At 35.9% G+C, this 26836-nt stretch overlaps 1 protein-coding gene across 15 annotated transcripts in view; it reads left to right on the top strand.

Moving 5' to 3' along the window:
* The window catches only part of Fhit (fragile histidine triad diadenosine triphosphatase), a 1362797-nt gene that overhangs the window by 306669 nt on the left and 1029292 nt on the right, over positions 1-26836 (top strand). The window lies entirely within an intron of this gene.

Raw genomic sequence — 26836 nt, 5'->3', positions numbered from 1 at the left:
TCTGGTTTGGGGGAGGAAAAAGTAGTCAGAAGAAAAATACATTCCTAAAAAAGTTAAATAACAACTTGTAAATTTCATTCTCTGTTGCTGGAAAACCAACTCATTATACATGAATGTGTAATAAAACAAGTGTTTGGCACATTGAGGTGTATGAACTATGTAGTGTAATCAGAGCTTATTTTCCTGCAGTGGAGATTGAAATTTATACGTTTCTTCTAAGTAGCACCTTTCATTCCATTTTTATTTTCTAAGGGAGAGTGAAATTTACAAGTTGCTGCTTAACAATACCAGAAGTGCTAGTTCCTATACAAATAACAGTGGAGTTTATAAGTTGCCATTTGACAATGCCTGCATTTCTGTGTGTTTGTTCCCCTTCTCTCCCACAAGGTATAGTAAAATTTATAAGGTTAGTAAAAATCCTTCATTATTAATACAAGGTTATATTGCTGGTGGGGATTCCACAAATGGCTTATGAACATATCTAAAGGGAGAAGTAAAGGTGGGTGTTATAAGGCGGGAAATTCTTTCAGGAACTTTGAATTTAAAATCATCACTGAAGAACATGCAAAGACATTCATTCATGCCCTTGTGTCCCCATGACCCCATTCCCGGGGCTCCTTGATGTTGTCATTTACTTTGTATATATTTCATTGAGCCTTCTTTTTTGAAATTCATCTTCTTTTTTTTTTTTCCTGTGTAAGTTTTACTCAGATTGCACTTTCCCCTCTCCTCCATGAACCTTCTCCTTTTGTTCTCTTCTCTGGTCTCAGGGAGTGGTTATTGTATGTACAATTAATTAATTGAGTGGCTTCTAGCAATAGGACATAATTTATATTATTATCTTTCACAGCTCCTTAAATATTTTAGTATTTCAGTATTTTATTGTTAATAAAATTTCAAGATATATTTGCCAATTGTATTATAACAAGTTCTCTAAGGGGGAGATAGCATGCCTTAAAATTCCTTATGCTCCTAATTGGGGCTTGCATGTAGTTATGTAATTGCAATGAAGTGGTTGTCTTATCTCTCAAGAGAACAGAGAAGGAAGTGAAAAGGAGCAGGCATCATGCAGAAGCTGGTTAGTGAAGGCAGTTGCTGACAAAGACTTCCGTTCCTGTCCATCCTTGCCTTTTGACTTGCTTTGGTGATTAGAAAATGGCAGAAATACAGAGCGCCAGTTCTGGGACTAGAACTTGAAGTAGCTGGAGATTTCCAACTTCATTGTTCTAGAGCCTGGTGCCATCATATAAAGAAGTCTGGACTACGCTGCAGAAGAAGGGCCATGTGAATAGAGATCCTGGAGGACAGAGACATAGAGAGAGGTGCATCCAGCCCTCCCCAGAGCCCATCAGTGAAGGGAAGCCCATTCTCATATTCTATTCCCATATGAATTGCCCGCTTAACACCATGTGGGTCAAAGATGAGCTACCCCACTGAACCCTACCCAGATTGAACAAGTAGAGTGGTTAAATAATTGTTATCTTTTTTTTTAATATTTATTTTTTAGTTCTCGGTGGACACAACATCTTTGTTGGTATGTGGTGCTGAGGATCGAACCCGGGCCGCACGTATGCCAGGCCAGTGCGCTACCGCTTGAGCCACATCCCCAGCCCTAATTGTTTCTTAAGTCATTTAGTTTTGGGGTGATTTATTAAGAAGCAGAGATTATAGAAACACACCCTAAATGGAATAAGCCCTATATTAAATTTTGTAGTTTACTGCAGCATTCTTCGAACTAATGTATATATCGATCACCTGGACTCTTGTTAAAATTCTGGTGTTCAGTAAGTCTGGTGTGGAACCTGAGATTTCTTCATTTCTGAGAAGTCCCCGAGTGATGCTGACGTTCTGTTCTGTGGGCTACATTTTGAATAGCAAGGGTTAAGGCAAGGAAGACTGTCTATCTGAAGCTTAACAAATTGCTTATTATAGAAAAGCAGGTTTACTCTAGGCTTTTTGTTGAAATTCCAAATCTTGTACTGGTTATGTCATCTATATAGTAGACATTTCAATTCCAATAATATAGAATCAAACAAATGTGTGTTTTACCCAAGGTACTTGGCTGGGAAAGTTGTTTTTTTCTTTGAGTCTAACTTTCCTCAGAGTAACTTTTTGATCCTAAGCCTGGTGTGTGTTTAACCAAGATGGATGCTATGTGACAATCATGAACAATGGCAATAATAAGAGCAACCACTTCCACATACTGAGTGCTTTGTTCCAAGCTAGATCTTTTCCCCTCTACCTTCTTAGGCTTTTCAGCTGGGGCCCTGTAAATTAGACTGATGAATGACAGATTAACTGCAGAAAAACAATAGTTTATTAACATGTGCATTGCGCATACATGTGGGAGTACCCAGCAATGAGTAACTCCAAGGGGTGATTAGAATCTAGCCTTATATAGCTCTTAAGGAAAGAGCAATTACACTTTTAGAGAAGCAACAAGAGTTTCTAGGGTGGCAAATTGTGGGAAGATAAATATATGGGGGAAATAATACAAGATAAGGGCTAGTTAGTAAAGTTTGTCATATAGATCCTCTGCTGTTTCTGGGTTGGTAAGGTTCTAGAACTTTCTTTGCTGATAAACTTTTGTTTTTCTTGGTGGATGGGGAGGGTGCTTTTATAAATTTATGTCTTTGTTTTATGCCAGTAGAGGGAGGGCAGAGAGGTTTTCTTTTATTGCCTTCTTTTTAATTGCCTTTGGTTCAAGATAATTCTTATGTCTAAATGGCATTTTTCAGGGCAGCGTGCTCTGCTGTTCCTCGTCTTTACATATGTCTCCTCATTTCTTCCTTGTAGTAATCCATGGCAGGACTGTCACCATTTTGCAGAAGAAGAAACTGGGGCTCAGGGATGTTCAGTTATCAGCCTAGGTTACCCAGAGAGTAAGCTAGAATTCATTTCCACGTCTGATCTGATCCCACAGTGCAGGCTGATACCTCCTCTACCATGTTTCCTTCACCAGCACCACCGCACCAGAAATCCAGGATGTGTGAGCATTAGGCCTTCAGGTTAGAGTTCTGCAGTTCACGTTCTGTTCTTTTTGTGTTTGTTTACTCTTATTCTGGAAATAGCAGTACTAGTATTATTGCAGTATTCTTCATGTGGCATAGTTGACTTGGGGAACTCCTGACGGAGGTCCCTGAATGCGTGTATGTATTTAAGGTAGAGGCAGACACACCTTTAAAAGCCATTAGTTGGGAGATTTAATGTTTTATAGCAACATTCACATAATTTTTGTCAGCATTTTATAGTGATATTTAAAACTGCTGACCTGAGAAAAGTCTTTACCAGAATAAATATACTTTACTTTGTTGAACTTCCTTAGTCTCCGTTTTTAATGTGTATTCCTTCATGCAACAACAACAACATGTTGTCCCTCTCCCTTTGGTTTAGACTCATCGTTTCACCCTCTATAGCATCCATCAAACAGAAGCTACTGCAGGAGATTTTCATCAGAACGGCTTAAAATACTTCTTTTAAACCCCATAAAAAGACTCTTGATATGAGACCTAGTTTGAAATTAACTTCCAGGCCATCTCTTTGCTTGTTGGCTTTGAATGGCTCTACAGTATTCTCTTGAAGGTTAAAGAAGCCCATGGTGCAGTGCTAGAAAAGGCAGTGCTCTGTGGGGCTGAAGCCAGTGCCCTCCATAGGACCTACCCCATGAACCACCTGGGCTTAAATGAAGGCCTTAGGACCTCTGGCCAGGAGGCTCTATTTAACTCTTGGATTCTGTTCCTGTGAACATGACTATTATGTGAAATCACATGATTATTGTCGCAATGGTGGTGGTGTGCACATAAGTACTTAGAGAAATAAAAATACATATTTGACTGCACCAATTTGCAGTCCCAACAGCAATGTATGAGTGTACCTCTTTCCCCACATCCTCGCCAACACTTATTGTTGTTTGTATTCTTAAGAGCTGCCATTCTGACTGGAGTGAGATGAAATCTTAGAATAGTTTTGATTTGCATCTCTCTAATTGCTAGAGATGTTGAACATTTTTTCATATATTTGCTGACTGATTGTATATCATCTTCTGAGAAGTGTCTTTTCAGGTCCTTGGCCCATTTATTGATTGGGTTATTTGGGTTTTTTTTTTTTTGGTGTTTATCTTTTTGAGTTCTTTATATATTCTAGAGCAGCCAATATGGAAAGCAGTATGGAGATTCCTTGGAAAACTGAGAATGGAATCACCATTTGACCTAGGTATCCCTCTCCTCGGTCTATACCCAAAGGACTTAAAATAGCATACTACAGGGACACAGCCACAACAATTTTTATAGCAGCACAATTCACAATAGCTAAACTCTGGAACCAACCTAGATGCCCTTCAATAGATGAATGGATAAAGAAAATGTAGTATATATACACAAGGGAATATTACTCGGCAATAAAAGAGAATAAAATCATGGCATTTGCAGGTAAATGGATGGAGTTGGAGAATATAAATGCTAAGTGATATTAGCCAATCCCATTAAACCAAATGCTGAATGTTTTCTCTGATATAAGGAGACTGATTCATAGTGGGGTTAGGAGGGGGAGCATGGGAAGAATAAAGGAACTCTAGATAGGGCAGAGGGATTGGAGGGAAAGGAGGGGGCACGGGGGTAGAAAAGACAGTGGAATGAGACAGATATCATTACCCTAAGTACATGTATGAAAAAACAAATGGTGTGAATATACTCTTTATACAACCAGAGATATGAAAAATTGTGCTCTATCTGTGTAATATGAATTATAATGTATTCTGCTGTCATATATAACAAGTTAGAATTTTAAAAAAATTTAAAAATACCTATTTGGTAAATGGAAAACACACAAAGGGTATTTTTATGACAGATTGTAGCAATGGTTCTTCAAGACAGGATCATTTGGCTCTATGGCTTTTGATGGGGTCAGAATATATTCTATTGTCTTCTTTAGCTGAGGAGGCAAAGTGAATGGGGGTAGTGACAGGCTTGATTAGGACTTGAATCATTGCTGAGAACTAAGAGCTACTTTCCAAAACCACAGAAACCATTTTTCTTCCCACTGCCTGCTGTTCTTCAAAAGAAGAACTGGTCCCTTTCTGGTAAAACAGTGAATTCTTTTGTCATTCTGAAGAATCATTTACAAGACAAATGGTGCACTTTGATTGATTTCCTGGTCTTTTGGAAATGAAATATTTTTTCTTTTGGGGTAAATATCTAAGTTTTTCTAACAAATATAAAGTCGTAAGAAGTGTTAAGAGATAAAATTACAGCAAATTTGTAGCTCTTAATTGCCTTTATTTATGAATCTAGGATCTGACAACATCTCATTGTATAAAATAAGTGTTGCAATGAGAAGAAGAAGTGGTTTTATAGACAGAGAAGGGCTGAAGAAAGCAGAAACAAAGGAAAAAGAGCAGATGTTATTTCAGATACTTTCCTTATGGCAACGTGAGAACAGAACAGTAGAGATATAAGTGATGGGTTAAAATCAGGCTACTTTAGGGTTTTTGTCTCCAGCCTGTGGTGCTTTGGGGAGTGTCTCCCTTTCTCTCTCCCTCCCCCTCTGACTGCCATTTGGTGAGCAGCCTTCTCTGCTACTTGATGCCACTGCCATGCTATTCTGCTTTGCCTCAGGTCTAAAGCAATTGAACCAACTGAACTTGGACTGAAACCTCTGACACTATGAGCCAAAATAAACCTTTTCTCCTTAAAGTTGATTTTCTCAGGTACTTTGTCACAACAACAAAAACTGATTGACATAATAATATAGGAACCAGTTCCTTAGTAATCATGTAGACTGGCAGACAGCAGAACTTAAATGTAACTCTCAGTAGAGCATAAGAACTCTATGGAATGGTGAAGTAAAAATACATGTTTAGTAAATGGATAACACATAAAAAGGTATGATGGAGACTTTCTGTAGTGTCAGCTTATATCTTTCATCAGTCATAGCCAATTAAAGGAAAAATATCCTTGAAAAATATGTAAAGACTAGCCCACTATTTGGTGCCTTAAATCTGATTATAGAAATTTCCTGAAATATGTAAAAAAACAAAATAATAGTTCATGATAGATATTCTGAAAATTGAAAATAGCATTGGTTCACATTTTTTGTTTTTCCTGTCAGGAAGCTAAAAACCATCATTTTATTGATTTCTTAAAAATCTCCAGTTTCTTTCAATTGTAACTATGTAAGACCAAATCAGATTATTTCCAGAGAAATGAAAAGGGTGAAGATTAGCTCACAGAATTGCAGATCCAATGGCACTTCTTTCATGGATGGCTATGGATGTTCTAGGTTTTATTTGGCTTGAATCTTTGGAGAGCCATGTTTTTGTTTTTGTTTTGTTTATTTTTTGGATAAAGTAGACAACAAATGTCCACATGAACACTTTTTATTTGTTCTATTTTATTTATTTATTTATTTTTTAAAGAAAAGGACCTGTAAGCTTAAGTTGTAATAGCTTCAAGGTTAAATTCACCTCTGCTTTGCTCCTGTGTCATGGCCCTTTTCTTCTCCATGTGGTCTTCATTTTCCATTCAGCCTCAATCTTTGCAGTGGGAAAAAGCAGCTGTAGGCTCAAGTGAATTTAAGTGCCCAAGAATTCAAATGTACCTCTTGCTTTTGACTGATTTCTGTAATCTTCCAAAATACTCAGATTATTTAGCTTGAGTCACACTCCTATCTTTGGTGAGGAATTGGATGGGGTCAAATTGAGATTCTACAAGAATCACCAGAAATTGAGGGGCAATGTCCCAAAGGAATCAGGTGTTGACATTCACAATAATGGATGTTAACTGCTATGCTTCTCACCTCCTCTTGATTCTGGGCTGCGTGGGGTTTTCTAAACTGGACACATGAAAACATCCATTCAAAGTTGAATCTTCAACTTTTTTTCAGGGTACAAGTTGATCTCAGTAATAATAGAGACTATTTGGGAGATTAATTTCTGGTTTTCTCAATTCATATTTCAGTAGCTGTCCTTTAAATTAAATTACTCGGCAATAATATCTGGTCAGGAGCCCTCATTGTATCTTTCACTCCAGATACTAAGTGACAAATTCTCATTCCATTGGTTACTACTGCTTTTTGTCATAGAAATCCTGTGGGAAATTGCAAAGCATATGAAAATTTTGTTCCTGTACTCTTTAACTGTCTTTTCTCTTCCTTTAGATTTCCTTGTCTTTTGCCTCTTCTCTGGAATGGGATGATAAAAAGAAAATTATATGATATGAAGTGTGCTATAAGCAGATATGAAAATATCTATACATACAGAGCACTACTTAGCAATACTTCCTTACACACTATCAGCATATAAGAAACATAAACATGTCTTCATTTCATAATGAATGTACTTGTTTCAAAACGGTGTCTGCCATTAAAAATCACCTTCTCCTGTGGATGATAGAACTGCTGTAATTTCTGAAAGTACATGTTGAGTATAAGAATATCAGCTAAGGTATAAGTAATAACTAAAATTACATTTAGAAAGCAGAAAGATGCAAAAATGAGAATATTTTGAGCAGCTGGGTACATGGAGGGTAGGGATTCCATCTTACTCATTTTTATGTCCCTCAAAGCAAAATGACTTGCTCATTTTAGGGGTCAAGTGAATGAGTGAAATGAGTGATTGAACAAATGGGTATGCTATTATAGCTTCTCTTTGTTGCCTTGAATTTTGGAGCTTCAACTCTGGTCATGTTTTCTGTCTGCTTACTGGTCTCTTTTCTTCCTTCCTTCCTTCCTTCCTTCCTTCCTTCCTTCCTTCCTTCCTTCCTTCCTTCCTTCCTTCCTTCCTTCCTTTCGTAAATCAAAATCTTTTCTTTTTTAATCTTTGATTCCTGCCATTTCCCTTTCCATTTCTCCCTTTCTTTTTAGTACAACCACCTTTGTCTGTTTTAGTCTCTGTAGTTTTTTTGTGTCTATTTTTCCATTCTGTGACTTTCCTCTTTTTCAGATACTCTTGGTGAGCTGGTTACTCTTGAGTTAAAGAGGGTGCACCATTGTGCCATTGTGAAAGAAAACTGATTAGTTGACTAATGATATAATTTCTACTTTATCAGGGGTCTTCGGGGGCTACCAGGGAGGAAATGGACCACTTTATAATGGCATTTTCTACATAGTCTATACCTCAAAGCATCTGTTGCTTTTGTTCCTTTTTCTTTGATTTATTTAATGTATAAGATATAAATATTGATTTTTAGACTTTCCTTATATTCTCTATTTTAAAAATAATACCCAACATGCTGTCTTCAGATGCTTTTGATAAAACTTTAACAACACCATCCCCAATCATACCATCCTATCTTCTTTGGCTTCTAGTTATTACTGATCTTATTTCCCAGCACAGGAAATAGAACTAATAAGAATCAACTGAAGGCTCCAGAGTTCTGCTTTGGGTACATAAGATAAATCAAATGCATATAATCATTAGGCTCATGTGATTAATCTGTTTGCTCTCCTAATTAGATTTATTATTTACTTGAAGGGCCAAATAGAATCATGGCTATAATAAACTCTGAATCTAAATTTCTTAGGTTAAAAACCAAGTTACCTCACTTACTTGCTTTAGTCAAGTTATTTTACCTTCATAGGTTTCCGTTTTCTACAAAATGGAGATATTTAATATCATACACATGGAATTAACATGAAGGTTAAATGAATTAATATTGAAAATTTCTCTGAATAGGGCCTGATACATAATGAGCCTATCCCAATTATTTGTAACCCATATTTCTGTTTTGAAACTGTTAAAGTTTAAGAAAAGTAGATACCAAGTTTTATCACGAGGATTCAGTTATTACTATTTCATCACAATCATTTTTTGGCTTTTTCTCATATACTTTTAAAAATTGTGTATTTCAGTTGCATACAATACATTACCCCGTGATATTTAGGCTTTTATCTCCTAAATTCAGCATGTGACCATACTATTATCACACCCAAGAAGGTTAACATTAATATGAAATCTATATATTTCAATCTCCCAGTTAATGTCTCTTCTACCTTGTAATGTCCTCTTTTCCTTATTTCTATTTTCTTTTTGTAAATCCAAAAATGAGAGCACATTTCACTTAGTTATTGAGTCTTTTTGGACTTTCCTAATCCAGAATAATCTCCTGCTTTTTACTTGTCATTAGTGAATGTCTAATTTTTGAAGATCTTAATTCACTGTCTTATGGAATGCTATACAATGTGGATCTGTTCCATTGTTTCCTCATGATTACATTCAATTTAAACATTTCTGGCCAAGATAGGTGATGTTGCCTGCTTCATTACATCAGAGGTACATAATTTGTTTATGTCATGGTTGGGGACACTACTTTATCACTCTGTTAAGCGGATTTTCTTCAGACTGCTCCATTTTTATGTGTTGTTTCTTGCTTTGAAATTAGTAATCAATCTGTGGCTGATACTTTGAGATGGGGTGAATATTCTGTGTCCTATGAACCTTTCACTCATTGATTTCACACCCTTTGATGGTCCTTTGTAGTGGTGTATGACCCTTGCACATTTCTTGGTTAGCATTCTTTGGTCACAAAAGAGCTTCTCCTCTTCATTTCCTCAGTAGCCTTAGATGATTATCATTATACTCTGGACAATCTATTTAGAGCCTGTGATTGTCCTTTCTGCTAAAGTAAAATATATGTTTCCTTTGCTTTTTGTTTCATAGCTTTTTTTCTTTTTTAGTTCACTATGAGCTTTGTATTGAAATATGGCAAACCTATAGAAGAATGCACAAATCATAAGTATATAGCTCAATGAAACTTCACAAAATGATAAAATTGTACACACATCTCCTCATTCTTTTGTAAAGCTCAAAATGTTTCTAAGTCATTCCCTATATGCTAGTTCTTATATCCTTTTGAAATGCCTCCATCAGTCCTTGTGTATGTCCATGAGGAAATCGAAGTATTTTTATCATATCTTATTTTCCCTATCTCTGATAAATGATCAGCCAAATCTTATCCTCCTTTAGTGGAGAATGGAATTCAGGAACAAAAATTTATCCAGTATGTGGACTCATTGCTACTGGGGTATCATTGCCTCTGGGAGATGAAAGAAAAATAGAGGGGCACACAAGTAATCATCTACAACTCAACAATTGGGATCCAATATTACAGGAGTCTTTCTCATCATCTCCAGTTGTGTCTCCTTTATTCCCCAGTGAGTGCTCCATGTATTGATTAACTTGCTCTATACAGTACCCAGAAAGCAGTTTTAGAATTACTGTAGCAATACCACACTCAGTGACCAATCTACTATGTTTAAGATTTATTTGTATTTCTCTTTATTCTAATATTCCATTAAGGATATACATTCAAGAACACTATATTCAGAAGTTATTTGAATTCACTTTTTCCCTCTTTGGTTAACTACATCAATATGATGTATTACTACGTTTATTTATTTTCTTATTTCTTATGTAAGTTTAGGTTTTGTTTTTTAAATATTTTTCAAATTTTATGTAAAATATGTAAAACTTTATATGATTCCAAAGTCATACCTAGGTAAAAAAAAGTTGTTCCAGGAAGTCCCAATCCATCCCTACCCTTTTACCTCCTTCTTACCCACCCTCTATAGGAGACATTTTCATTAGTTTACTGGTTCGTCTTTTGTATATTTATTTTTAAAGGAGAAAATACATACATATATCCATATGCTTACTTTTCATTCTTATGTAAAAGGTAGCATGCTATGTATATTCATTTTCATCTTTTTTATTCTGACAATTATTCCGTATTTCATAAAGAGCTTCCTCATTCCTTACTACAGCTGAATAGTACTGCTTTATGTGAAGATACCCAGGTTCTCCCTATAGATAACATTTAAATTCTTCTTGGCATTTTATTAGAAATAACTCAGTTGTGATTTGTGTATGAGGTGTCCCCCCAAAAGTACCTCTGTTAATGCAGGAACATTCAGAGGTGAAATGATTGGATTGTGAGAGTTGTAACCTAATAGAGCCATCCCAGTTTGAATAAACCAACTTGGTGGTAACTGTAGCCTAGTGGGGCTTGGCTGGAGGAGGTGAGTCCCTGGGAATATGCCCTGGAAGGGTTCATCTTACTTGTGGTCCCTTCCCCCCACCCTCTGCTTCCTGGTTGTCATGAATGGATCAGCATTGTTCCTCTACCATGCCCTTCCACCATGATGTCTTCCCTCACCTGGGGCCCAGAGCAATGGACTCAGCTGGCCATGGTTCAAACCTCTGAAACCTGGACCCAAAATAAACTTTTCCTTCTCTAAGTATTCCTGTAAAACAATGAAAAGCTAACTAATACAAATGCCACAGTGAGTAACTTTGTGTCCATGTTTTTCCATATGATTTTGAAGGCATATATTCACAGTTAATTACTATAACTGACATTTACAGGTGAGTAAATAGATATAAAGGGAAATGGATATATAGTTTTGTTAACTACGGCTAAATTTTCTTTCATATACGTTAAAGTCTGTTAGTACTCTAACTACCAATCATGAGAGGCACTGTTTCTCCATACCTTACCAACAGAGTATACTGTCTAGTTTTTGAACTTTTCTAAATCTGGTAGGCAAGAATTAGTATCTTGGTATTATTATTATTATTATTATTAATATCAATATTATTATTATGTACTGGTAAAGGGGCACTTTACACATTCCCAGTCCTTTTCATTTTGTTTATTTTTTTATTATTATTTTTTTTACTTTGCTAAATTGCTGAGGCTGACCTTGAACTTGTGATTCTCCTGCCTCAGCCACCTGAGTCACTGGAAACACAGGTGTATGTCTGTGAAAACACAATAAACAAAGAAGTAGATTTTGAAAATACTATTGATGACTTTGTCCCTTTAAATCCAATAAAATGAAATTATAATGAATACTTGTTTCAGCATAAATAAAATACTCATATGTAAAATGAGTTTTAATGTATCTACTTTAAATTTTTCAGTATGTTTTTAAAACAATACCTTTATTTCATTTGTTTATTTTTAATTTTTTTATATGGTGCCTGAGAATTGAACCCAGTGCCTCTCGTATACTAGGCAAGCACTATACCACTGAGCCACAACCCCGGCCCCAAGTATTTTTTCAACTACTTTAATGTCCTACAAAATAAATTAACTTTAAAAAGTACATAAAGCATGGATAGGCATGTATATGCAGTCTTAGACCATTATTTGCATGGCATTGATCTTCATTTAAAATTGTGATTTTTTTCTTCATGAATAGTTTGCATTCATTTTGAGTTTAAAAACTATTTCACTGAAGTATTATTATCTTGATTACTGAGTGGTTTTAGTTTTACTTAGATTTTGTAGTTCACTTACCTCACTGTATTCCTGGCCCTGAACCTCCATTACTTCTGCATCTTGCCTAAGCTGGAGATGAACTTGAAGTAGGAGGACAAATGAGAGCAGACAAGGCTTTATAGTGATCACTTTCTGAGCTGGCATGGGGTATCTTTACCAGTTCTTAGCGATCTTGCAGTTCCTCTTTGGATTGCCAGTTAGGTTTTCCTGGACTTTAAGCAGGTTGTCACTTTGGCAAAGGAGCTGCTGGGGCTGAGGAGTGGGGGATACTTCTCTGAGGCTTCTTGTGCCCAGTGTGGTAAAGGTGTTCAGAGAGATTTTCCTTTAATTTGCACTTGATTTGCTTGTGGGAGTTTCCTCTCTTCCTCATCCCCTGCCATGCTGTTTCTTTATCATTCCACTCCTCCCCCATAAAATAAGCTGGAATTTTAAAAATCCCAGAATCAGGGTCAATTCTTGATAGCTCACAGAGATGTATCACTGAGAGAAAGCAGCCTAATTGATGCCAGCTGAATTTGGGATCCTGGTGGTTAATCCTCTCTTGCATGTATGCTGAGCAGTGTTGGAATGTTTCCTGTGGAAGGAGGGTCTCTGGCACACTTTGATGTGTGACAAGGGCTCTCTGAACCCTGGCTTTTAGCTCTATTTCTTAGGAGCAGTCTTCCTTTATTTGCTGGGCTGCCCTTACCATTGTAAATCCGGCCTTTTTGCAGGATCAGTGGATTCTGCAAAGGTTTATTAATCTTGATTTAATATATTCATATGAAAAAATATAACAGTGATAGAATCAAGCTTATGTAGGCATTGCAGGGGCCCCTTTGGGGGTTCACTCTATATTACTCATAGCAATGAAAAGTAAAACTGGCAAGTTATATTAGCTAAGTTCAAGATACAAAAGGCAATATTAATTTCACAGGAAGTGTAAAAGGATATGCAAATGTGATCAACTCCCAGGAAAACATTGCAATATACCACTCCAGGCTTTGAAATTATGCAGTTTAATAAACACTTGTTAAAAAGCTTCACATGCCAAACATCAAATTTGAAAGCAAGTATTTCTGATCACATACTGTTTTAAGGAATGGCATGATTTCCTGAGCTTTTGGAACCCTAAACTGTAAGACTGGGTGTGCAAAGAGGCAGATTTATTTGCAGCAATCACATGTTCTTCAGAACAGATGCTTCTGATTAAAAAAAAAAATAATAAGAAAGGTTCATGTCATTGTTTTTTAATTAAAAGTGTAATTTAGAAGTGTGGGCCATTAGACTAGAACCCGAAGTAAAAATTTCTAAGGCAAATGTGTTTATCCCAGTAAATGACAAGGGAGAATTGTTCATAGATTTTTAATTAGTACAGGCCCGATGAGAGAAACTTTCACATTAAGTTTCTTTCCACAAATTCCTCTGGTCTAAGCATCCTGTAATGGAAACTTCCAGTGCACACCAGAACCAAGCACAAACTCCTATAAAATGGGAGGGGTTGTTGAAGTTATGCCGGGTCTTGACATCCTAAAGACTAAGCTGTGCAAGAATAGTACACTAAAAACAAAACTAAAGCGAAACAAACAAAAAAGTTCATTTTTGATTGTCTTAAGACATTTCAATCAGTTGTTTAGAGCCAGGGAACAAATTTACAGTGTTTTTTTTGGTGCACATCAGTGATGTTTTGTTCTATATTTCCTTGTCTGGTGTTCTTGTAGAGCTTTATATTATTGTTTAGTGTTAAGAAATCAAGAGATACAGAATTATAAAGAATGCTAAAGCTAATGTGGGTGGGTGAAGGAAATAGTTATTTTTATATACTGCTGGTGGCAATTTGGCTGTGTATATCAAAAAACTGAAAATTTTGTACTGTATACTAAGATCCACCACTTCCATGTCTAAATATTTATCTTAAAATAATATTTGGACAAATTCACAAAGGTGTGTGTCTGAATCATTTTCTCAAAGTTGTTTATGATATTAACAAACTCCTAAGAGCACAATTCTTTGTTAAATATTTTATATTTCTATTCAGCAGAATACCATGTAGCCTTTTAAAATGCTATTGCAGACAACTCAGTAACATGGAAAGATGTTTACATTAAGTGAAAATGGAAACAGATTATAAAATACATAGTAGAGACCAGAGGGTTTTTTTAATATAGGTATAAGAAGAAGTGAGTTTCTTTTTTTAAAAAAAATAGATATGTGTTTGTATAGTAATATAATAATATGTCCTAAAATGCTAACAGTTACAAAATGTTCATTTGGTTTTGCTTAACAATAGTTTTAATTTTTCTGAATAAACATGGATTTCTTGGTAATAAAAATAATAAGAGGAAATGTATTTATCAAGTATATCAAGACATAATAAAGTATAATATGGGTGATCATTGCTTTATTTGATTACAAAACATATTTGCACTATAATTATTATTTGCTCTCTGCGGGTATGATGAGGAAAACTGTCTTCTTTTGCTTTCTAGTGAGGCCGACCCACTGAAGAAATCTGGCATTAGGGAACATGAGATGTGTGCAGTTATGAGATGAAAGACTGTAGAAATAAGGGTTTTTGCATATTTAAAATTACCCAGAGGTCAGTAGTCAAATAGAATTTCATTCCTATACACCCCCACGTATAGCATAGTGAGGGACTCGTAAACTAGTGAAGGGAGTACCTTTATAAATTGAGCACAATAAAAGGTTTTCCATAATTCAAAAATTCAAATGTAATAAAATTCAATTGTGTAAGATTAGAAATGAAATCCCAAGTGACAAACTTGGAGAAAATATTTACAAGCTATGTTACTAGTAGGATAACATAATGTCCCCAATATATGCAGTTACTACAAATTGAGGGGAAAAAAGAGGCTAAAACTCCAAAGGAAAGGTGATAAAAGACCTACAGAGTTAACAAAAATTGATATAAAAATGGTCCTTAAGCATATACAAATATGTTCAGCTTTGCTCACAATGAGAGATATGTATCATTATTTATAGTTAAAAATATTGGAAACCTTCTAAAGTGTATATAGGAAATTGTTTCAATAAGGCATGGTACATTGATATAATGGGGTGCTAAAATATAGAATGAAAAAGATTACTGTGAATTGATATAAAATGATCACTTTGCATAAAGCAAAGTGGTTGACTTAAAATTTTTGCACCTATTGTGGTAAAATTGCTGGGAGTCAATAGATAACAGAATTTGCATGTTCCTTCTCTCCTGCAGATCCCACAGTTGATTGTGTCCCTGAGGTAAATTTGAGTGCCCTTGCTTTGGAAAGGATGGATCATTCTTCAAATAAGTCATATGTGCAATTTTGGCACATAGAGAGAACATCTGATAACATCCATTCTGATATAAAGTCTTTTTAGAATTAATGTATATTATCATTCCATTGTGTCTACTACACAAGACAACCCTGTGTCATCCTTTGTCATCTTGAGTTTCAGATGCCAGATAAACCAAAGCAACCAAAAATGACCCCTTCAAAAGCATGCTGTATATTTGATGAAGTTTGGTGAGAATGAATTGGGAAGCTATCAGAACTAAGTGTTGATTTCAGGGAAACACTGCATTCAGGGAATTCATTCCTGATGTTCTGACAACAGTGAAGCTTTCCCATTATTCTAGAATGGGCCTCAGTAGGGAAATATAAAATTGTGTATTATCCTGCTGGGATTTCTACCTGGTTTTGATTGCTTGGGCTAACCCCTATGTGTTTTCTTGATTTTACTCTCTTGGTTTTTGATAGTTGTGGATGGGATTCTTGACTACAATTTGGTTGAAAAGTACCTCCCTGATGGTTCACCAGATGGGCATGGCCTTAGTTCAAGCAGATGTGATCAGCTTCAGAGCTAGTTGAGATATAGTGTGAACATTAGACATTAAGGTTGGCTTTGAGAAAGGTGTCTGCCTGGGTTAGCCCAACATACTCTGGCTTGCAATAAAAATATAATGCTAACATTGCCTAAATCTTTGTCAAGTCTTGTCTCACAAAATAAACTGTAAGAACGAGTGTGGCTTTCTTTGCTTCCATGGACTGAGTAATCAGTAAATATTGGCTTCTTAATAAGTAGAGGAAATAGAGAAGGAAAAATCATTTCTCTACCTATCTTAAGTTTCTGCAAGGGGTCTGTAACAAAATGTTTAAAAAATATAATCATAATTTTTAACCTAAGTTTTGTGTAACATAGCAAATTTGAGAAGGAAATGAAGGCTTGAAGGAATGGTTAAGCTTTAGCATTTTTATTTGGTTTCATAAAGAGCAGAAAGTCATGTAAATACGTAACATGACAAAAAGGAATGAGCTAAGAATAGTAAGCTGGGGGAAATTCGTTTCCTTAGTCTAGTTTGCTGTAACAAAATGCCTAAAGCTAAATACTTTATAAGGAAAATAGTTTTATTTAGCTCACAGATTTTGAGGCCAAAAGTCCAAGATCAGTGAGCCCCATCAGTCTGGCTTCTGATGAGAACCTCATGGGAAACTGCAGAAGAGAAAAATCTTTTGGCAAAACTGAGCCATCCTTACTATTTTTATAACTTGCTTTTAAGAATCTAACTAGGGTCCCTGGAGAAGTATACTAATCCTTCTGAGGCAAATCCTCAATGACATAACCACTTTCTTTCTATGCCCCAGCTCTTTAAAAGTTTCTAACACCTCTCAGTACCACTGAGAACCAACCTTCTGGCACATGAACTATTGGGAGACATACTCAAAGCATATCCAAATCGTAGCCTGCTTCTTTAGATTCCTCTTTCCATCTTTGGAGACAAGGATGCTCCTTTCCTCTGCGTATAGACTGGGCATCTCTCACTTGCCATTCTTATAACCTGCTTCAGGGAGGAGGGTATAGAGTCTTTCCAGCACCTACTATTTCTTTAAATCCTTCAGTTTAATATTCAGTGTGCCAAAGTGGCATATGTTGGGATCAGTCTTGAATCTAATCCAAAGTAATGTATCCTTTGCAAAAAAATCTGGATAACAAAATTTTATATCAAGGTAAAATAGAAATTTGTGTGGATAGTACAATGTTATGGTTAGTCCATGCATGAGTATTTTAACATAGTTTTATTTTCATAGATATTATCTTTTTGTTTAACTTTATATTTTCCCATATTATTACAAAGTCTTCATAATCATGATTTTAATGATTGTATGACATTCTCCTGGATACCAGAATTTAATGATCCCTCTATTTTGGTGCAATTAAGGTTTTTTCCAAAGCTTTAAGGATGGTTAGTACCAATACTTATAAATTAGTTTAAGGTCAGCAAACATTTACTTATAAAATTTGCCCCCTTTGCTTCTTCTCAGGAGCAAAGATAGCTCCTGAGAAGCTATTGTTTTTCTGGACTGCAGAAGTCCCAACAGAGTAATAGGAGGAGTTGTAGACTCAGGGAAGCCAGAGAGAGGATACTCTATTATGCATTGCCCTAAACAAGGGAACTACTCAAAGAGAAATCCCCCAGGGTGGGGGCACCAAGGTGGCCTGAGAAAGGAGTGGGGTTGAGGGTAAGTAAAGAAGAGAAGCAATTGTGGTGGTCACTGTTAAAGCTGAGAGTATTGGGAGTCTCTGGTGCAGCTCCCAGGGAGACTATGGGCTTACCTGTTTTACATTTCAAAAAAAAGAATATACATCTACAATTACTATCATTTCATGGAAGAGGTCCTGTTAACACCAAGAAAAATCTGAAGTGAAAAAGCTGTATTAAAACCTATCAATTGACTCTTTTTCTCATTTCTCTGGACTATTGATGATTTGGCTCTACCCTGGCAACAGATCTCAGTTGATGGACTGACATGTAAGGGCCATAAAACTGCATGATCTTTAATATCTGTTGATTTAAGTTGTAGAAGCTTTGTATTTCGTGAAGAGTTTGGTTTTAATCTTGTGAGTTCTTGTCTTGATGGCTAAATTTTAGGCCAAATGGCCCATTCATGTCTCAGTTTCCTTATTTGCTAATTTAATTTTATGAAGACCAAGTAATGATATTTTTGTGAAGTGTTGTGGTTTTAATATATGGACACTTTTTGATCCAAGACTCAGAAAAGGAGTGTAGTAAATTGTAATAAATTGCACTGTCTCAGAAAATAAATGGCATTCCATCAAACCGTAGTCTGTACTGTAGCCCATCTTTTTGCAGTTTCTGAGCATGATTGCAAGAAATAGAAAATACAACTCAAAATGGTCTAAATGAAAAAGGTATTTTATTGGCTTATATACTGAAAAAATATAGACACATATGACTTCTAGAATTGCTGAATCCAGAAGATCAGATGACTTATCCATTGTGTGTTCTTGGGCAGTATCTCCCCCTAATGGCAAGAGGATTTCCAATAATATATACTCATTTTATCCTATAAGTTTATCAGTCTAATAGGGAAACTAACTATTAGACTTTCACATTTCCAGTAATCCTAGTGAAAGGTCATAGTTTTGATCTCATTGGCACTGTCTTGGGTTACCTGCCCAGGATGATCAACCAGATTGGGTGTAAGTGCCTATTCCTGAAGCTGTGTGTGTGGAAGCAATCCTATATGAACAATATGAACCAAAAAATAGGGGAGCAATTTTTACAAAATGGGATTGCTGGTAAAAGAAGATGGGGGCATAGATGATGGACAGGCAGAACAAAGAACTATTGTCAAGTAGCAAAAGCTTGCCAAGCCAGGAAATACAGCCAGCAGAACTATCCTGGCTTATCTGGGAATCTCATTCAGGCCTGTGTGTAAGACATTCTCTGCTGACTGCCACAACATCATTGTTTAGTGGCAGGCAGTATCTTTGGCATCAATTAAATCCTAACACAACTAAGCAGAAATTAAAAAGCTTTAATGAGATCTTCAACCTATTGATGAATGCCCATGACAGTAGCTCATGCCATTGATGTGTGGATTCAAATATATTTACCCACTGGGGATATCATCACTTAAATGGTCCTATTGATTTTGAATTTTGGCAAGGCATTTTTTTTTACCCCTGGAAGGTTCCAAATTGCCTGAGGGGGCATAGCAGAAGACATAACTAACTCCATGTTATGTAGTCCCATAGTGCATCCAAACTAACTTAATCATTGGTGTGAGGACAGTCTGTACTAGGCAGAGTCTTTAGGAAAGGTAGAACAGTTCTTTTTATGTTTTATGTTTATTGATGAATTCATTTGAAAAAGCTGCTCCTAAGTATTCCATGTGGTCTAATCATATCAGAAAGACTACTTGTTTGGAAAATGTTTAATTATTGTAGTAGTGAGTTAAGATGCAGGTTAACAGAATGTATTTTCAGACTATTGGTTTTAGATATTGTTTCGGTTTTTGATTATTGTATGACTACCCTCAAAACTTTGTGACTCAGACCAATGATGGCTTGTAATTTCTTGAGGTTCTTTGTGTCAGGAATTGGGGCATGGCTCAACCGGGAAGTTGTTCTGCTCCATTTGGCATAGACTGGTTTCACTAGACTATATCCAACTTTTGGTTGTGATCTGGGAAGATGGAAGAAAGATTTGTTTACATGTCTGGTGGGTTGGTGTTGTGCATATCACCTCAGACCCCCTACAAGTGCTTTATCATTTGGTCGTCTAGTCTGAGCTTCCCTACCTCAAGACAGCCAATTTTTTTCCAGAAAGCCCCAAAGTGGAAGCTGCCAGGCTTCCTAGGGACTACACTTGGAAAGGCTGACATGACCTCACAAGAAATTCAGGAGGATTGGAATTTTATTATGATCCTTGTTTTCCTGTGTAGCATTTGAAGCAGCTTTCCCATGTTATCATGCTTCCTTTTGAAATGTTTAGGAAATGTAGTTTACTAAAAATGAGCAAAAAGTAAACTCAGACATTGAATGCACTTGGGAAATGTAAGATGCATTAGCATGTTTTAACTGTGAATGTGCAATCCAAATTTCCCTACATTCTATAGAGCATAGCCATATGTCCTCAGGAGTTAAAAGCCAGACTACAACCTTCCCTCCAGTGTTCACAGTTTCCGGAATCTTAGAAAGCTCATAATCTGGGAAGCAGGCGACTCAGATTCCAAGCAGTACTTGGTTATCAACTTCCCATTTCTTTGGAAAAGCCATGTAATCTCTGAGCTACACTGAACCCTGCATCCGAATCTAAGAGATTGGACCATAAATCTCTAAAATTCCATTTATCTCAGACATTCAATTATTTTCCAAATATAAATCCATGTTTATCAGTCATTCTTTATAAGGAAAATTTCCTTTTATGTTTTCAAGGAAAAGAGTCCTTCACAGGCAGATTAAAAGTTCTTGTTTTTGAGTAGTCTTAGCTCTTCCCCACCCAAATTCTTGGGGCTACCTCACCTGTGACTGATATCTTGACTTTTACTACATTATGGCCAGAACCCAGAATATACCTCTTTTGGTAAAAACAAGCTTTAAAATTTCATTAAATTATTCATTGTGTTTATCACACACAATTTCAAAGTAAATTTTAAACCATAAGAAAGACATATGCATAAAACATAAAAATTGGAATGGCCCTATACATGGCAGTTAAGGGACGAAAAGAGAGGGGAGGGAGGAAGTTGGTCTAGTTCCAGACAGCTTAGATTAAAGCTTATCCTGCTCTGAGCTTGTTCTTGAATTTCTCAGTTAAGATAAAAAAAAAAAAAAGCTCTTAAGTAGTTGTATCTTTCCATTAGCTACCAAAAGAAAAACCTTTACTTATGAATCATATGTTCATGATATTAAAACATAATTGATAATGTTTGCAAATGTAGTCAAACAAAAGTTGCTGTAAGTTATAGATTTGGTTCTTTCTTAGATGTATTGTGAAAGACAAACCAAGGTGTGTTGTAAGCTGGAACTCTGAGAAGATACTTCTACAAGTGGCTGATGTATTGCAGTCTAGATGGCATCTACCTTTGTAGTGAGTTAATTAGATAACAGAGATGGGGATGTTCATCAAGTGGGGAATGAATTAGCTGGCATTCAAGACCCATTTCTTCCTGACCTAATCAGAAAGTCCTGTTAAAAAGAAACAGTAGGGTAGAGGAAGGACCCTGATCATTTTGTTTTTCATGTCCAGGAGCACTTGGGATTTATTTTTCCATTTCTAGACCCTCTATAATACCCCACCTTTCAGTCTTGATGTCAACTTCTCTTGCATCCTCTTCATTGGGTTTTTGGAATTTGTTAGGCTTGGATTCTGGATTACTTTCTTTTATCAGAAGTCACTGATATTTTGCTAAATACCATTGTCCCTATGAGTGTTGTTACATGAAACAATGTTTTTACCATTCTTGATCTCTTAGCCTTCTGATGATACTGACATATTAATTATGGAACAGCCAAGAAGATTTCAGGCAAAAATAATGGCTTTTCAAGTTCTTCTCATGAATATTAGATTACTTTCTAATTAGCATAGGCATCTTGCCAAGATTTTTGAATGCTCATAATTTGGATGGCAAGTGTCCTAGGGAGGGATCATATTTGCTTGTATGCTCTGCTAGGCTTTTGGCCTATTTTCAGCAATTCATGGATATTAACCCCAAAATAAGATAATCAAATTTGTCAAATAAACCCCAGATAATTGGGTCTTACATACTCAATGCTACATAGGGATATGTTTTAAAAATAACTTTATATTATGGCAAAGATAGGTTTTATTTATTTAAAATCCTTCATTCATGCAGTAGGTATTTATTGAGCATCCTATATGTGTCAGGTGATGTTTTAGCAAAGACAGGTAAGGTATTGTTCTTATTGAGGTTTTATTTTACTTGGAGGAGAGCAAAAATAAATATGTGAACAAATAAATGTGTGAACAAATAATTCAAGCACTAAGGATATTTCTAACATATTAACATTTCAGAGATTGTTAGAGGAAGGGGCAATTAGGGGAGGCCTTTAGAAGAAGTGATATTTGAACTCAGAATTAAATATTAAGCCAGAGCCTACTTTGCAAAAGATTTTGGGAAGAGGATTCAGGTAGAAGCAGTAGCAAATGCAAAGGCCACACTGCAGTAATAAACATGTGATGTATTAGGGAGACAAAATCCAGGCCAATGGTGACTGGATCTAGTGGGGTGGAAGATGGTAACTGGAGATAAATTCAGAGAAGTGAGCAGGGGTCAACTTTGCAAGACCTCATCGAACTTGGCTAAGATTCTGAAATGTCTCCTAAGTGTGATAGGTGACTAAAGGAGGGTTTTAGGCCAAGGTACGAATGAGCCAGTTTATATTTTAGAAGACTTACACTTGCTTGTGGGTCTGGCATTGTTATTTTTTAAGCAAGTAGTTAAAAAACTACTTTTGTGTGCAGAGGGGTTTATTTACTATAATTTGGGTTTTAGTGAATGTTTAATTTATTAACATATGTTTTTAAAATTTAGTTTTTAAAACATTTAGACTTACTCAGATAATCTCATGCAATTTATGAGTTTATGAATATTATATAAAAATAAACTAGGCTGAAACATTTGTATTTACTGAGTTAAATTCCTCCATCAATATTTTAAAATACATTTACAAAAATAACATTTTTACTTTCTTTGTAAACACTTAAATGCTTATTGGGGCAAGCTTACAACTTAACAGGAAAAGCCTTTCCAAACTTTAGAACCATATTTTGTACTAGATTTTGTACTGGATTCCCAAACACAGTAAGTCCATTTATCTTTAACATCTTACTACTCTTACAGTCAAATTTTCTAATGCTTTTCTACCTAAAATCAGAAGTTAATAATTAATTTCACATCTAAACTAGAATTGTGAGGTAATTTTTCAGATTCTTAAATATGATAAATTCCCTTAAACATTACAAATACTGGACACAAAATACTCAGAGGAATTGTTCCAGCACCAAACTCAACCCCAAAATATGAATATCATGGATTTTTATGGACTCTATTTAGTTCTTACCTATTCCCAGGTTAAGAAATTCCTACAGTGAGGTTAGATTTCCTGGTAAGCTGAGGTATTTTCTTTTTTTTTTTTTTATTGGTTGTTCAAATCATTACAAGGCTCTTGACATATCATATTTCAAACATTAGTTTCAAGTGAGTTATGAACTCCCATTTTTACCCCAAATACAGATTGTAGAATCACATCGGTTACACATACACATTTTTACATAATGCCATACTAGTAACTGTTGTATTCTGCTATCTTTCCTATCCTCTACTATCCCCCCTCCCCCCCATTTCTCTTTTTATCCCGTCTACTATAATTCGTTTCTCTCCTTGTTTTTTTCCCCCCTTTCCCCTCACAACCTCTTATATGTAGTTTTTTATAACAATGAGAGTCTCTTTCCATTTCCATGCAATTCCCCTTTTCTCTCCCTTTCCCTCCCACCTCGTGTCTCTGTTTAATGTTAATATTTTCTTCCTGCTCTTCCTCCCTACTCTATTCTTAGTTGCTCTCATTATATCAAAGAAGACATCTGGTATTTGTTTTTTAGGGATTGGCTAGCTTCACTAAGCATAATCTGTTCTAGTGCCATCCATTTCCCTGCGAATTCCATGATTTTGTCATTTTTTAATGCAGAATAATACTCCATGGTGTATAAATGCCACATTTTTTTAATCCATTCATCCATTGAAGGGCATCTGGGTTGGTTCCACAGTCTAGCTATTGTGAATTGTGCTGCTGTGAACATCGATGTGGCAGTATCCCTGTAGTACGCTCTTTTAAGGTCTTCAGGGAATAGTCCGAGAAGGGCAATAGCTGGATCAAATGTTGGTTCCATTCCCAGCTTTCCCAGGAATCTCCATACTGCTTTCCAAATTGGTCGAACCAATTTGCAGTCCCACCAGCAATGTACAAGAGTACCCTTTTCCCCACATCCTCGCCAGCACTTGTTGTTGTTTGACTTCCTAATGGCTGCCAATCTTACTGGAGTGAGATGGTATCTTAGGGTGGTTTTGATTTGCATTTCTCTGACTTCTAGAGAAGGTGAGCATTTTTTCATGTACTTGTTGATTGATTGTATGTCCTCCTCTGAGAAGTGTCTGTTCAGGTCCTTGGCCCATTTGTTGATTGGGTTATTTGTTGTCTTATTGTCTAATTTTTTGAGTTCTTTGTATACTCTGGATATTAGGGCTCTATCTGAAGTGTGAGGGGTAAATATTTGTTCCCATGATGTAGGCTCCCTATTTACTTCTCTTATTGTTTCTCTTGCTGTGAAAAAACTTTTTAGTTTAAGTAAGTCCCATTTGTTGATTCTTGCCATTAACTCTTGTGCTATGGGTGTCCTGTTAAGGAATTTGGAGCCCGACCCCACAATATGTAGATCAGAACCAACTTTTTCTTCTATCATATGCAGAGTCTCTGATTTGATATCCAGGTCCTTGATCCATTTTGAGTTAACTTTTGTGCATGGTGAGAGGAGGGGATTCAGTTTCATTTTGTTGCATATGGATTTCCAGTTTTCCCAACACCATTTGTTGAAGATGCTATCCTTCCTCCATTGCATGCTTTTAGCCCCTTTATCAAATATAAGATAGTTGTAACTTTGTGGATTAGTCTCTGTGTCCTCTATTCTATACCATTGGTCCACCTGCCTGTTCTGGTACCAGTACCATGCTGTTTTTGTTACTATTGCTCTGTAATATAGTTTGAAGTCTGGTATTGCTATACCACCTGATTCACACTTCCTGCTTAGAATTGCTTTTGCTATTCTGGGTCTTTTATTTTTCCATATGAATTTCATGATTGCTTTGTCTATTTCTACAAGCAATACCATTGGGATTTTGATTGGCATTGCATTAAACCTATAGAGAACTTTTGGTAATATCGCCATTTTGATGATGTTAGTTCTGCCTATCCATGAACAGGGTATATTTTTCCATCTCCTAAGATCTTCTTCTACTTCTCTTTTTAGAGTTCTGTAGTTTTCATTGTATAAATCTTTCACCTCTTTTGTTAGGTTGATTCCCAAGTATTTTATTTTTTTTGAGGATAACGTGAATGGAGTGTTTTCCCTTATTTCCATTTCAGAAGTTTTGTCGCTGATATACAGAAATGCCTTTGATTTGTGTGTGTTGATTTTATATCCTGCCACTTTGCTGAATTCATTTATTAGTTCTAGTAGTTTTTTTGTAGACCCTTTTGGGTCTTCTAGATATATAATCATGTCATCCGCAAATAGTGATAATTTAAGCTCTTCTTTTCCAATTTTTATGCCTTTAATTTCTTTCGTTTGTCTAATTGCTCTGGCCAGTGTTTCGAGAACTATATTGAATAGAAGTGGTGATAGAGGACATCCCTGCCTTGTTCCAGATTTTAGAGGGAATGCCTTCAATTTTTCTCCATTCAGAATGATGCTAGCCTGGGGCTTAGCATAGATAGCTTTTACAATGTCAAGGTAAGTTCCTGTTATCCCTAGTTTTTCTAATGTTTTGAACATAAAGGGATGCTGTATTTTGTCGAATGCTTTTTCTGCGTCTATCGAGATGATCATATGGTTCTTATTTTTAAGTCTATTGATATGGTGAATAATATTTATTGATTTCCGTATATTGAACCATCCTTGCATCCCAGGGATGAATCCTACTTGATCATGGTGCACAATTTTTTTGATGTGCCTTTGTATCCGATTCGCCAGAATTTTATTGAGGATTTTTGCATCTAGGTTCATCAGAGATATTGGTCTGTAGTTTTCTTTCTTTGATGTGTCTTTGTCTGGCTTCGGAATCAATGTGATGTTGGCCTCATAGAATGAATTTGGAAGAGCTCCCTCTTTTTCTATTTCCTGGAATAACTTGAAAAGTATTGGTATTAATTCTTCTTTAAAGGTTTTGTAAAACTCTGCTGTATACCCATCCGGTCCTGGGCTTTTCTTGGTTGGTAATCTTTTGATTGCTTCTTCAATTTCATCCATTGATATTGGTCTGTTCAAATTGTGTGTGTCCTCCTGACTCAGTCTGGGCAAATCGTATGTCTTAAGGAATTTATCGATGTCTTCACTATCCTCTATTTTATTGGAGTATAGGTTTTCAAAATAATTTCTAATTGTCTTCTGTATTTCTGTAGCATCTGTTGTGATATTGCCTTTTTCATCCCTTATGTTAGTAATTTGATTTCTCTCTCTTCTTCTCTTCGTTAGCATGGCTAAGGGTCTGTCAATCTTGTTTATTTTTTTCAAAGAACCAACTTTTAGTTTTGTTAATTTTTTCAATAGTTTCTTTTGTTTCAATTTCGTTGATTTCCGCTCTGATTTTAATTATTTCTTGCTTTCTGCTACATTTGCTATTGTTTTGCTCTTCCTTTTCTAGGGCTTTGAGATGAAGTGTGAGCTCATTTATTTGTTGGTTTTTCCTTTTTTTGAGGAATGACCTCCAGGCGATGAATTTCCCTCTTAAAACTGCTTTCATTGTGTCCCATAGATTCCGATAGGTTGTGTCTGTATTTTCATTTATCTCTAAGAATTTTTTGATTTCCTCCTTTATGTCTTCTGTAACCCTTTGATCGTTCAGTAACATATTGTTCATTTTCCATGTGATATTGAATTTTCCCTTCCTTCTTTTATCATTGATTTCCAGTTTCATTCCATTATGATCAGATAAAATGCATGGTATTATCTCCACCCCTTTATATTTCCTGAGGGTTGC

Source organism: Ictidomys tridecemlineatus, chromosome 2 (genome assembly GCF_052094955.1).
Source record: "Ictidomys tridecemlineatus isolate mIctTri1 chromosome 2, mIctTri1.hap1, whole genome shotgun sequence".
In the NCBI taxonomy this organism is placed as follows: Eukaryota; Metazoa; Chordata; class Mammalia; order Rodentia; family Sciuridae; genus Ictidomys; species Ictidomys tridecemlineatus.
This window is presented reverse-complemented; position numbering and strand designations above follow the sequence as displayed.